At 35.6% G+C, this 12,500-nt stretch overlaps 1 pseudogene; it reads right to left on the bottom strand.

Moving 5' to 3' along the window:
* The window catches only part of LOC137646623 (large neutral amino acids transporter small subunit 1-like), an 82,700-nt pseudogene that overhangs the window by 67,040 nt on the left and 3,160 nt on the right, over positions 1-12,500 (bottom strand).

Here is a 12,500-nt window from a genome sequence, read left to right as displayed (position 1 = left end):
CTCACACAACCTTCTTGGTAGTTGCTAAGGCAGATCCAACGTCAGCCTAATTGCAAAATGGCCTTAGTCAACGAAGAACTCTTTTGCAAGAGAGCAAAATGTCTACGAGTGTAGTTCAGAGTAGAATTTTGCAAATAGAAAATGGAGAAACAAGTTATCCCAACAACCTCTCATACCTACTCATCAGGCTATTTTTAAACCTTGTCCAGACTCCCTTCCCTTCAATTCTCGTGTTTCCCTTCATCCCGCCAGGACGACGAGATAGCCCGCTTTATCTGCTCAGCCAGACGTCGGTCTAGCCCTTTTAACCCTGGGTCTAGCCGAGGGATGAGCGAAAACCTGTTTCTGAATTGGATAAAGAGGGGGAGTAAAATTGCGACAGACATGGACTAAGTAAGCGGATAAGTTGAGCGCCGAAACTCGAAACTGGACGCGAGAGGTGAAGAAGAGTAGCTACCAAAATAAAGTCTAGTCTCAGGTTAGGTTACCAATAAGTCTTAACCCAGTTTAGGTTACCAAAAGTCACGCGACTTCAGCTTGCCCCTACTCCTCCCACCCTTTTGTCTCTTGATCTCAGTTTAAGCCTCGTGTCCTTTAATCACATGCCTTACTCGTCATTTCTTAAGCTCCCACGAGACATCTGAATGATTAAAGATATTAAGGCTTTCAAGAGGAAACTGAAGACTTCCTTATTTTTGGGAGTCGTTTGACAGTGAAGATTTAACAGTAAATGAGCACTACGTGATAATGTTAAATACTCCGAACGAACCAGATAAAATGACAGTGGAGGTCCTGTAGAGAATAGGGTTCCCCTGCTGTATAAGACAGGAAAAACATCCGTCAAAGAAAAGTAATCTATAGAAGTAGGGTAGTCTACCCCATTTGGGACAAGGGAAGAGTGCAGTAGCCTATGTCACGCAGTTCGTCTTGACCTAACTTTTATCTTCGGTTTAATCTATAGAATTAGGATAGTCTACAACAATTTTTCCTTGTTGGGGGAGGATAGAGTGATGTAGTAGTCTATGTCACGCACGATTTAACCCAGACGTCGGTTTGCGGTTTTTCCTGTCTCCTACTTTTCCGCCATTGCAGATGTCTCTCCAATTGCAATCGATTTGACCAATTGTTCGTCACATCTGACATCCTGGTCTTATCCCTCTCGGTCAATCCCACCGCACTTGTCTTCTATTAATCCATCATTATCACTCATTCTCCCTTTTTACCTCAACGATTATCCGGCATTTCCATCTTGATTAAGAAAGACCCGGTTCTTTCTCTCTACTCGAGACAGACGACTCCTATTCGGTTCCCTTGTTCCTGCTGTACCTGCCGGCAGGATGCAGGGATTATAAGGGCATCCGCAAAGACACGTGCAGTCAGGTGGTTCAGGTCCTAGAGGCAGTAGGGGATCTGACGAGTGTACATCACGATTGACACCTTGGGGATTCTGATGGACTTTTATGGCCGGACAACTAATTGAGGTTCATTTTAATCTCTTGCTTGAGGGTACACTCGGGCACACTATTCTATCTTCTTTCTCTTCCTCTTGTTTTTTATGGAAGCTTTTATAGTTTATATATGAAAGATTTATTTATAATGTTACTGTTTTTACAATATTTCATTCTAATTGTTCATTACTTCTCTTGTAGTTTATTTATTTCCTTGTTTCGATGCCTCACTAAATTATTTTCCGTGTTGGAGCCCTTGGTCTTAGAGCATCCTGCTTTTCCTACTAGGGTTGTAGCTTCGCAAGCAATAATAATAATAATAATAATAATAATAATAATAATAATAATAATTAGGTCAGGAAATTCTCTCTCTCTCTCTCTCTCTCTCTCTCTCTCTCTCTCTCTCTCTCTCTCTCTCTCTCTCTCTCTCTCTCTCGATAGGGCCATGTGTATTTAAACCCAACATACAGTATCTCATGACAGATACCTCAAAATTTCAAAAAATCCTCAAATAATTTTTTAATCTAATTCTATTCCTCTCTCTCTCTCTCTCTCTCTCTCTCTCTCTCTCTCTCTCTCTCTCTCTCTCTCTCTCTCTCTCTCTCTCATGTGAAAGGATCATGTGTATTTAAACACAACCTACTGAAATAAACTGATATACATTTTAGTGCGTATTTAACTAAAAAAGTATTAGTCTCAGCTCCGGTTTAATTTATGGGATGGTTAGAAGTTTTTCCAAGTTGACTAGCACTTATAATGTGAACATTTGCAAATGATGAAAATTTTAATGATAATATTCAAACTTGTATTATCATTATTATTATTATTATCATTATTTAGTAGTAGTAGTAGTAGTAGTAGTAGTAGTAGTATCATCATCATCATCATCATCATCATTATTATTATTATTATTATTATTATTATTACTCCTCGCTAAGCTACAGCCCCAGTTGGAAAAGCAAGGTGCTATAAGCCCAGGGGTCCCAACAGGAAAATAGCTCAGTGAGGAAAGGAAGCAAGGAAAAATAAAATATCTCAAGAACAGTAACAACATTAAAATAAATATTTCCTATATAAACTATAAAAACTTAATAAAAAAAAAAGAGGAAGAGAAATTAGATATAGAAGAAGGAATTCTTGTTGCTAATGTAGGAAGCTTTGCCTAAAAATCTTAGCTGATAACAATAAAAAAAAAATATGATTTAACGACGAAAAGAAAATGCTTAGCCCAAAAATTGAAGGTTAATAGCCTTAAGCGTATGATTAAATGCACGTAATGTTATTGGAATCAAGATAATAATGTTGTTTGTAGTTCGGTTACGTAAGTATCCTGACTTGGCATTTTTTTAGGGGGGGGGGGCTTATGAATAGGTAGATTAAACTATTGAAAAAAGTCTTATTCGACTTTTATTTTTTTTTTTTATGTGATGGACTGGTGTGTTGGTGTGTGTGTGTGTGGGGGGGGGGGGGGGCTGCCAAACTGAAATTCTTTCCTAAACTCTAAAACCCAAAGTTATGGATTGAAAATTGCAAAAAAAAAAAAAATCCCTTTTACACACACACACACACACACACACACACACACACACACCCATCATCATCATCATCATTATCTTCATCTCCTCTTACGCCTATTGACGAAAAGGGCCTCGGTTAGATTTCACCAATCGTCTTTATCTTAAGCTTTTAAATCAACACTTCTCCACTCATCATATCCCACTTCACGCTTCGTAGTCCTCAGCCATGTAAGCCTGTGTCTTCCAACTCTTCCAGTGGTTTGTGGGGCCCAGTTAAATGTTTGGTGTACTAATATCTAGGGGAGTGCGAAGAGCATGCCCAAACCATCTCCATCTACCCCTCACACACACGTGAACAAATACATTTATGTATGTAATCTGCAGTAAAAATAGGCAGTAAAAGAAACACAGTCTTTCAAGGCCATTGGGGAAGCCGGCAAGTTTGTCAAATAACAAAATAACAGGGAAACGAAGGAGGTGAATGTCTTCAGCCATCATTTACAACCTCTCAGACTAGACTGGCTCAGCAGGACGACACTTTTTTTTTTCTTTTTTCTGTGTTGGGTATATTTTCTTGTTTTTTTACGTGTAGAGTATATTTTCTTTCTTTTTTTTCTATTTTGTTTTCCTGTGTAGGGTATATTTTTTTCCTTTTTTCTGCTTTCTTGTGTAGGGTATATGTTCTTGCCTTTTTCTTTTCGGTTTTCCTTTGTAGGTTATATTTTCTTGCCCTTTTCTTTTCTGTTTTCCTTTGTAGGGTATATTTTTTTTGTTTTCCTATGTAGGGTATATTTTCTTGTCTTTTTCTTTTCTGTTTTCCTTTGTAGGGTATATTTTCTTGTCTGTTTTCCCTTGTAGAGTATATTTTCTTGTCTTTTTCTTTTCTGTTTTCCTTTGTAGGGTACATTTTCTTGTCTTTTTGTTTTCTGTTTACCTGTGTAGTGTATATTTTTTTTTCTGTTTTCCTGTGAAGGGTATATTTTCTTGCTTTTTTTCTTTTCTGTTTACCTTTCTAGGGTACATTTTCTTGTTTTATGTTTTTGTTTTCTGTTTTCCTGTGTAGTGTATATTTTTTTCTGTTTTCCTGTCTAGGGTATATTTTCTTGTCTTTTTCTTTTCTGTTTTCCTTTGCAGGGTACAATTTCTTGTTTTTTTTGTTTTCTGTTTTCCTGTGTAGTGTATATTTTTTTCTGTTTTCCTGTCTAGGGTATATTTTCTTGTCTTTTTCTTTTCTGTTTTCATTTGTAGGGTACATTTTCTTGTCTTTTTCTTTTCTGTTTTCCTGTGTAGTGTATATTTTTTTTTCTGTTTTCCTGTGAAGGGTATATTTTCTTGCTTAATCTACCGCCGTTAACATTTTATTGTGTTTGGCCATTTCAGCGTATTCAATATCTCATTGATTTGGTCACTATTTTCATCGCTGCATTTCTGCCTTTATTATCATATACCAAGATTTGCCTTTCTGGATATACTGTTTGCGCATATGCTTTTCCATGTACTTATTATTTAGTTTGGTTAAGTTCTGCTACTCAAGTTTACATCAAGTATAGTTTCATCTTTACTTTTTAATATTGCTACTAAAGACAGTTATGGCAATGCAATTAGCCAATAGATAAAACAAAATCCTGCTTGATGAGGGGTGGATGGAGATGGTTTGGGCATGCTCTTCGCACTCCCCAAGAGAGATTAGTTCACAAAACGTTTATCTGGGCTCCACAAGGTACAAGAAGACTTGGAAGATCAAGGACTACATGGCTGAGGACTATGAAGCGTGAATTAGGAGATGATGAATGGGGAAGTATTGAATTAAAAGCTCAAGATAGAGATGACTGACGAAATCTAACCGAGGCCCTTTGCATCAAAGATGTGGGAGGAGATGATGAATGGAGAAGTATTAATTTAAAAGCCCAGGTTAGAGACGACTGGCGAAATCTAACCGAGGCCCTTTGCATCAATAGATGTGGGAGGAGATGATGAATGGAGAAGTATTAATTTAAAAGCCCAGGTTAGAGACGACTGGCGAAATCTAACCGAGGCCCTTTGCATCAATAGATGTGGGAGGAGATGATGAATGGAGAAGTATTAATTTAAAAGCCCAGGTTAGAGACGACTGGCGAAATCTAACCGAGGCCCTTTGCGTCAATAGGTGTAGGAGGCGATGATGATTATGAATTATAGAAATTCATAATTAATAAATCTATAAAATTCTGTATTTTCCATGTCTTTCATTTGTTTTATACCATAAAAGACAAGTTTCCAATATATCCAACCTTCATTCACGTAATAAAGACAGCGTGCGTAAATGGCGTAAATGTACGCCGGCCTCACAACCAATGACCAGCAACAAAATACCTAGACCGAGTCCACAATATGATACGTAGCTGAAGCCATACTTTGTTCAAAGGGAATTTTTGTCTAATCGTCCCCGGAAGAACGTCTCTGAGAGAGAGAGAGAGAGAGAGAGAGAGAGAGAGAGAGAATTATTTTCAAAATTCTTGGTAGGCAGTATCCATAGGCTAGGTGGAAGGAAAGATAGGTGTGTTGGAGAGAGAGAGAGAGAGAGAGAGAGAGAGAGAGAGAGAGAGATTATTTTCTAAATTCACAGTAGACAGTATTCATAGGCTAGGTGGAAGGAAAGATAGGTGTGTTGGAGAGAGAGAGAGAGAGAGAGAGAGAGAGAGAGATTATTTTCTAAATTCACAGTAGACAGTATTCATAGGCTAGGTGTGTTGGAGAGAGAGAGAGAGAGAGAGAGAGAGAGAGAGAGAGAATTATTTTCAAAATTCTCAGTAGATAGTATTCATGAACTAGGTGGAAGGAAGGAAAGACAGGATTTTTGGGGTGATATACTGTGAGAGAGAGAGAGAGAGAGAGAGAGAGAGAGAGATTATTTTCTAAATTCTCAGTAGACAGTATTCATAAACTAGGTGGAAGGAAAGACAGGAGTTTTGGAGTGATATACTTCGAGAGAGAGAGAGAGAGAGAGAGGGAGAGAGAGAGGAGAGAGAGAGTTTTCATGTTACCACGTGATGTAAATGAAGAGGGCCTTGAAGAGTAATTTAAGAGGTGGTTGAAAAAATGTTCAGAGATTAGTTTACACTATAAATGTATTTCTAAAAATTTGGTAATTGCTAATGCATTTCTCAAAATTTGCTAAATGCTATGTATTTCTAAAAATTTGGTAATTGCTAATGCATTTCTTAAAATTTGCTAAACGCTATGTATTTCTAAAAATTTGGTAATTGCTAATGCATTTTTCAAAATTTGCTAATTGTTAAGCATTTCCCAAAATTTGCTAATTGCTATGCATTTCCAAAAATTTGCTAATTGTTATGCACTTCCCAAAATTTGCTAATTGCTATGCATTTCCAAAAATTTGCTAATTGCTATGCATTTCCAAAAATTTGCTGATTGAGCATTTCTCAAAATTTACTAATTGCTATGCATTTCTAAAAATTAGCTAATTGCTATGCATTTCTCGAAAGTTGCTAATTGCTAATGCATTTCTTCAAATTTACCAATTGCTATGTATTTTCAAAATTTGCTGATTAAGCATTTCTCAAAATTTGCTAATTACTAATGCACTTCTCAAAATTTACTAATTACTATGCATTCTTCAAATTTTGCTAACTGCTATGCAATTCTCGAAATTTTCTATATTAGCATTTCTCACAATTTGCTATTGCTAATGCGTTTCTCAAAATTTGCTAAAGTTGCTAATTTCTAATGCATTTCTCAAAATTTGATAATTGCTATGTATTTTCAAAATTTGCTGATTAAGCATTTCTCAAAATTTGCTAACTATGCATTTCTCAAAATTTATTATTGCTAATGCATTTCTCAAAATTTGCTAATTATGCATTTCTCAAATTGCTAATGCATTTCTTAAAATTTGCTAATTATGCATTTCTCAAAACTTATAATTGCTATGCATTTCTCAAAAGATGAACAAACACAACTTGAGCCAGACTTGAACATACTCTAAGGCTAACAGGAGTTTGGTTTCAGTAGGTTCGATCACTCTCCGAAGCTGAGAGAGTGTCGGATTTCTTCCAATCCGATGATCTGGATAAGTCATAGAGGGGGAATATGGGAATTTTTGGTTTTTTGTTTTCTATTCATTTTTCTTGATTTTATTTTACAATTTTGGTCGACAATATATTATTATTATTATTATTATTATTATTATTATTATTATTGTTAGCTAACCAGCAACCCTAGTTGGAAAGGCAGCATGCTATAAGCCCATGGGCTCAAACAACGAAATATAGCCCAATGAGAAAAGGAAATAAGAAAACAAATAAATTACAAGAGAATTGCTGAACAATAAAAATAAAATAGCTTAAGAACAGTAACAACATTAAAACAGATCTTTCAAATATTAATTCTGAAAACTTCAAAAACAAGAGGGAGAGAAATAAGATAGAATAGTGGGCCCGAGTGTACCCTCAAGCAAGATATAGGCAGACATACATAGGATATATTTGAGATATAGATTCATCTATAAGGAAATAGATTTTAGAGAAATACTCTAACACAAATAATCTAAACCTAGAACTATAAGAAAGATTACTCGATGAGATCATGGTGAGGAGTAGATGGAGATGGTTTGGGCATGCTCTTCGCACTCACCAAGAGTGCTTAGTTCATTAACGTTTAATTGGGATGCAAGAGGCACTATAAGAGTTGAAAGGCCCAGGCCTACATGGCTGAGGACTACGAAGCGTGAAGTAGGAGTTGATAAATGGAGAAGTATTGATTTAAAATCTCAAGATAAAGACGACTGGCGAAATCTAACCGAGGCCCTTTGCGTCAATAGGCGTAGATGATAATGATGATGAAATATAAAACTAAAGAATCTATAGAAATTTTTTACGCCGATAAAAATAGAAAATATATCTGATAAGCTTTGTGATTCTTATTCTGATTCTTTTTTTTTTCTGACTTACAACGCCATTTCTGAAGAAATGCGCAGTAACTATATAATTGATTAAGATTGACAAATAAAAAAAAATAAAATAAAGTGACGCCATTTCTTTGCATTAATAAAGCGAGTTGAAGCCAATTCTGATACGCCATTCATCTCTCAGTCAGTAATCTAATGTAAATCTCTATGAAGTTTCACAATATATATATATATATATATATATATATATATATATATATATATATATATATATATATGTATATATATATATATATATATATATATATATATATATATATATATATATATATATATACAAATACATATATGTATGTATATATGTATAAATATATATGTACGTATGTATATATAAATATATATATATATATACCTGTATATATATATATATATATATATATATATATATATATATATATATGTATGCATGTATATATATATATATATATATATATATATATATATATATATATGTGTGTGTGTCTGTGTCTATATACATACATATACTGTGTGTATGTGTATATATATATATATATATATATATATACACATATACAGGTATATATATACATATATATATATATATACATATATATATATATATATATATATACATACATATATTAAATTTTAGCAAGGCCTCTTCAACTACGTACCCAAGTATGATGTATCTGCTAAGTTCTATTTATTACCTGTACCAACGAAGTTGGGAGTAAGTTATGTTTTCGCCCCAGTTTATCATTTGTTTGTTTGTGAACAACTTCCTGGCCACAATTTGACTCATAGAGTAGTGAAACTTTCAGGGATTAATTATATTGAGACGTGGAAGTGATTCAATTTTGAAAGTCCTCGGTCAAAGGTCAAGGTCGAGCAAAAAGTCGACCAAATTAACCCTATCCTTAACCCCAAGTTCGCACATGGTTGTCACCCAGACTTCAAATACGTCTATGGTCTAAACTGATTCTGGGAAAGGCAAGCTGGTTTCGAGAAATAAACTGCCGCGGAGGAGGTCTGCACTCTCAGAGTGCTTTTCAAGTTTATTATATATACTTGTCTGCATAATCACGATACCAGATGATATTCGGACCCAACCAAATTTTTAATTATACTTTGTGATCGCCTGACCAGTTTTTAAGTCGGGACAATAGATATTTACGAAAACCTCAAGGAGGAAGTTCGAAAGTTGATTTCATAGTTCCATAACCGATTTAATCTGATACGATGATTACTAGGTAAACAAAATCCGGTCGGGATAATAATTCATGGTACAGTAAATTGTTGATTTTGTCCACATTCTTCGTAAACGTCGTTTAGTAATTAAACGTACAGACTCTCTCTCTCTCTCTCTCTCTCTCTCTCTCTCTCTCTCTCTCTCTCTCTTTTGAAGACAACAAGATCAACTTTAAGTGAAGGGAGGAGGATAGGGTTTTAACACAAAAAAAAAAAAACTATAAAATTGCAACTTAAATGAAAGATGATTGTAAGCCAAGAATAGCAAAGGATGAATTATTATTATTATTATTATTATTATTATTATTATTATTATTATTATTATTATTATTACTTGCTAAGCTACAACACTACTTGGAAAAGCAAGATGCTATAAGTCCAAGGGGTCCAACAGGGAAAAGAGCCCAGTGAAGAAAGGAAATAAGGAAAAACAATAACATTAAAATAAATCTTTCATATATATACTATAAAAACTTCAAAATAACAAGAGGAAGAGCAATAAGATAGAATAGCGTGCCCGAGTCTACCCTTAAGCAAGAGATCTCTAATCCAAGACAGTTGATGACCATGGTACAGAGGCTATGGCACTACCCAAGAAGAGAAAAATTGTTTCATTTTTTAGTGTCCATCTCCTAGATGAGCTGCTTACCATAGTTAAAGAGTCTCTTCTACCCTTACCAAGATTAAAGTGGCCACTGAACAATTACAGTGCAGTAACCCCTGGGGTGAAGAAGAATTCTTTGGGAATCTCAGTGTTGTCAGGTGTATGAGGACAGAGGAGAATATGTAAAGAATAGGCCAGACTATTCGGTGTATGTTTAGGCAAATGGGAAAATTAACAGTAACCAGAGAGAAGGATCCAATGTAGTACTGCCTGGCCAGTCAAAGGACCCCATAACTCTGTGACGGTAGTACCTCAAGGGGAGGTTGGTGCCCTGGCCAACCTACTACCTGTTGACTCATTATGTTAATAATCTATGATGTCTCCTGCTTCCTGTTTCCACTTGTCAGAATAATAAGATGGCAGGATAATCTCCTGACGTCTTAATTATACGGTCATAAATGCGAGTGATTTCAGTCGGTCATTATGCATGAGGAAGCAAGTTCAGTCAACAAGATGTCAACTTCAGACGACCTTGCTTGGCTCAAATGGACCGCAAAATTGCGGTGCGGTCTGGCAGGTTTTTTTTTTTTTTGAGTAGACTGGGCACACTATTGTATCTTATTTCTCTTCCTCTTGTTCTTTGTTTTTTTTTTTTAAGTTTTTATAGTTTATATATGAAAGAAGTATTTCAATGTTGTTACTGTTTTTAAAATATTTCATTTAGATTGTTTATTACTTCTCTTTCTGTTTATTTATTTTCTGGTTTCATTTCCTCACTGGGCTATTTTTCCCTGTTTGAGGCATTGGGCTTATATAATCTTGCTTTTTTAACTGGGATTGTAACTTAGCTAATAATAATAATAATAATAATAGTAAAAATATTAATAATAATATTTCATTTCCTCACTGGGCAATTTTCCCTGTTGGAGCCCTTGGGCTTATAGCATCCTGCTTTTCCAACTGGGGTTGTAACTTAGCTAATAATAATAATAATAATAATAATAATAATAATAATGATAATAATATTAATAATAATAATAATATATTTCCCTTCCTCACAGGCCTATATTTCCCTGTTGGAGCCCTTGGGCTTATAGCATCCTGCTTTTCCCACTGGGGTTGTAACTTAGTAAAATAATAATAATAATAATAATAATAATAATAATAATAATAATTCGTATTCTGGAAATAGTTCATGTTCCTCAGAAAGTGTTATTGAAAACCAGAGTGAGGAAAATGGTGCGTCACTTGAATAGGGTAATTGGGAGGTTAAACTTTTTGTGCTCAAGAGATAATTTTCTGAAAATGTTCGTGTCAGTAAAGGTTGCAGACTGGATGAGAGACCACACGCGCGGTCGCAGGGGCGAACAAACACACACACACACGCAAGCACACACTGATGAGTGAGGAGAGGAGTTTGGTTCTTTGTGTGCTAAGCTACAACCCTGTTTGGAAAGCCGGATGCTATAAGCCCAAGCGCTCCAACAGGGAAAAATAGCCCAGTGATGAAATGAAATATTATTATTATTATTATTATTATTATTATTATTATTATTATCAGCTAAGCTACAACCCTGTTTGAAATAGTAGGATGCTATAAAACCAAGGAAAAAATTGCCCAGTGAGGATAGGAATTATTATTATTATTATTATTATTATTATTGGCTAAGCTACAACCCTATTTGGAAAAGTAAGATGATATAATCCCAAGGTCTCCAATAAGGAAAAATAGCCCAGTGATAATAGGAAATAATATATTATCATTATCATTACCACTAATAGCTAAGCTACAACCCTAGTGGGAAAATCAGGATGGCATATGCCCAAGGGCTACAACAAAGAAAAATAGCCCAGTGAGGAAAGGGAGTAAGGAAATAAACTATATGAGAAGTAATGAACAATTAAAATAGAATAATTTAAGAACAATAACAACATTAAAGAATCTTTAAAATTCCCTCTTCAAAATTATAAGGGTTGTGGTGGCCTATTTGGTAACGTCCCTGACTGGTGATCGCCAGATTGGGGTTCGAGTCCCACTCAAAACTTGTTAGTTCCTTTGGTGGCTGCAACCTTGCCATCCTTGTGAACTAAGGATGAGGGGTTTGGGGGAGCCTATAGGTCTACTTGCCGAGTCATCAGCAGCCTTTGCCTGGCCGCCCCTGGTCCTAGCTAGGATGGTGAGGGGCCTTGGGCGCTGATCATATGTATATATGGTCAGTTTCTAGGGCATTGTCCAGCTGGCTAGGGCAATGTCACCGTCCCTTGCTTCTGCCATTCATGAGCGGCTTTTAAAAGAGCGAATCTATTAGTTTTCCTCATGTTGAAAGTAATACGTTCTTAGCACGTTCTCCACATCGCCGTTCTCTAAGAAATGCTTATGTAAAGTAAAACTTGGTTCGAGATGAACTTTTTTTTTTTTATTCTTTCGTACTTGTAACTTCAGTAGCTGTGACCTGCAGTAGTGCCCCATAAAGTGTATGGGAAGCCAGATAATTTTAGACGAAACAGAAAGGTTTCATCGTGAGAGAGAGAGAGAGAGAGAGAGAGAGAGAGAGAGAGAGACTTCAAGCGAGTTCTTAGGTTTTACCTAGCAGTAGATAGCATTTTCCCTGCCAATATCCCTTCGTGAAACGTAAGAAGCAAAAGACACGAGATATCGTTCTAAGAATATCGGGGGAAAAAAAAGGCAAGATCTGATTTTACGCTCAATGAGCAGCGAGTAGTTCATATTTCCCCCACTCCGTCCGTCCAGACAG

The sequence above is a fragment of the Palaemon carinicauda genome, chromosome 9, assembly GCF_036898095.1.
Source record: "Palaemon carinicauda isolate YSFRI2023 chromosome 9, ASM3689809v2, whole genome shotgun sequence".
Lineage (NCBI taxonomy): Eukaryota > Metazoa > Arthropoda > Malacostraca > Decapoda > Palaemonidae > Palaemon > Palaemon carinicauda.
The sequence above is the reverse complement of the archived record's forward strand: the minus strand, read 5'-3'. Positions and strand labels throughout refer to the sequence as shown.